Source organism: Bison bison, unplaced genomic scaffold, assembly GCF_000754665.1.
Source record: "Bison bison bison isolate TAMUID 2011002044 unplaced genomic scaffold, Bison_UMD1.0 scf7180017864371, whole genome shotgun sequence".
In the NCBI taxonomy this organism is placed as follows: domain Eukaryota; kingdom Metazoa; phylum Chordata; class Mammalia; order Artiodactyla; family Bovidae; genus Bison; species Bison bison.
Genome location: NW_011494943.1, coordinates 16,782,279 through 16,784,745, shown reverse-complemented (window position 1 = coordinate 16,784,745; position 2,467 = coordinate 16,782,279).

Genomic DNA, 2,467 nt, shown 5'->3' with positions numbered 1-2,467 from the left:
CTCGGATTTAACCTGGCTGAAACAACCTCTGCATGGAAGAGGCCAAGCACAGCAGGAGCCCAACTGAGAGAAGCTCCCGTGCTAGAAGCGGAAGGCGAAGAAACCCAGTGCAGGGGAAGGCCCATCGTGCTGGAAACCGGGACAGCGATAAACGAACTCAGCAGAAAGCTCACACAGCCCAGTCTCAGATTCCCGGAGACCTCTGGTTAAGGTAAGAGGTCCTCGCTCCTAAACCGTGCTACAGCTCTTAGGCAAATCAGTGTTACAGCTCTATTTTATTTAGAAGATAGAAGATAGCAGGAGAATGAGAGAGAGAGAGAGAGAGAGAGCGAAAAGAGCACATGCACGTGGGAGAGAGAGTCCGTGAGAAAGCGCTTTGGCTCATCCTTTTATATGTTTTTTTCCTCCACCTGGGCCTGCCCTATGAAAATTGGGCTTAGCCAGGAGTGCTGTTTGTTCTGTTTGTTCTGCCTGAAGTCTTCACTCTGGTCCTCGGACCTTCCTTGTCTTTTAGCCACTGCCATTTTGGACTCCTTTTCCCTATTCTACCTACCTAACAGTTTATACATGAGAATGAAGCAAATAAGTAAACATCTAGGCGGAGATGAAACCTGTGTGATCTGGATTTTGATCCAGGGCAATGGCAACACTGTTAAAGTGGCTTCTGACCTAGAGGCCTTCCAGCATTTAGGAAAAGTGTATGGAGCTCAGGTCAGGAAGCCCAGCGACCCTTTGTGGGTGGCTCCTCCCCTGCCCCCTTGCAAATTACTAATGACACTTCTACTGATGTGTGCTCTTCTTTTTCCTAGTGTTTGAGAGGTCTGAGGAGGAAATGCCTATCTCTGCTGAGGCTGGGGCAGAAGGAAGGGGGGAATCGGACATGGTTATATGGAAGAGGTGACATCTGAGCCATTCTGTAAGATAAGTGGAATTTTCCAGGTGGAAAAAGGAAGTAAGATCAGTCAGACAGAAAGGCGAGGAGTGCTTGGGAACGTTACATATCTTTTTGAGCTAGGATGGGAGGTGAGGCTGGAGACCTGAGGCAGGGCGTTTCCAGGTATCTTGTAGTCTCAGGAGAGGGCTTAGGGAAGCCCAAGGACAGCCTGGAAGGCTTTGGAGGAGCCCAACAGCTGGAGAGACTCCAAATCCTGCCTGATGCCTCGGGGCTTTTTCTTTTCTTTTCTTTTCTTCGTTTTTAAAAATTTTGGGGCTGCTCTGGGTCACAGCTCTTTGTTGCTGAGTATGGCTATCATAGTATGGGCTATCCCAAGTTGCAGTTTTTGCAAGAGGGGGCTACTCTCTAGTTGCATTGTGTGGGCTTCTCATTGAGGTGGCTTCTCCTGTTGCAGAACCAACGCTCTAGGGCTCCAGGGCTCAGTCATTGCCGGGTACTGGCTTAGCTGCATGTGGGAACTTGGTTCCTGGACCAGAGAACCAGAGAACGAACCCAGGTCCCTTGCAATGGCAAGTGAAATTGAAAGTCACTCAGTCGTGTCTGACACTCATTCGTGTCCATGGAATGGGGACTATACAGTCCATGGAATTCTCCAGGCAAGAATACTGGAGTGGGTAGCGTTTCCCTTCTCCAGGGGATCTTCCCAACCCAGGGTTTGAACTCAGGTCTCCCACTTTGCAGGCAGATTCTATATCAGTTGAACCACCAGGGAAGCCCCTGCATTGGCAAGTGGATTCCTAACCACTGGACCACCAGAGAAGTTCTCAGGCCTTGTTTTTAATTATCCTTAGAGCTTCCTATTGAGGCAGCCTGCACCAGCCCCTATCTGTGGTGGCCTCCTGCTCACAGTCCTAGCATTGTCCCCTTTGAGCTTCCTGAAGTTTCTAGTTTGTGGAGGACCCAGAGACCCATAAGTAGGAATCCAGGGAGGCAGGAGGCCTTTGAAGAGAATAAGATAAAGCTCCAAAGCCTGTGAGTTTGAGTGCAGTGCAGGCTGTCTTGAAATGTTTATCAGATACTGTGCTTACTCCGTGGAAGCACCTATTTGCAGAGAAAGGTCTTTTATGGGCATTAAGTGCTTACACAAGCTTGAGATGTGGTCTTGTCTTCAAGAGGTTTACTGTTTACTGGAAAACCAAACTAACCCAAGATAAATATTAGTGAATAATAAAGGACTAAACCGGTGCCTGGCACAGAGTAGGCGTTCAGCAGGTTTGTCAATTAAATGAATGAACGTATCAATGACCAAAAGTCAAGGTACAGAGGGCAGGTGCCCGAGGAACTCTAGAGAAAGAAAAGCCGTTTGGGTGTCTCCGAAGAGAGAGACCACAGGCTCCTGGCTTTTCTAAGCATACCAAGTGCCCGATGCGGACCGTGGGGCCAGGATGTCTCCGGAGGATGCGCCCTCGACCTCCCTGGGGTCCCAATCTTGCCTTGCGTACCCGCAAGGCGATCCTCGCGTGCTGAGCCGCAGCGGCAGAGAGGAGCGGCGGTTTTCCACTTCCCGCCCTG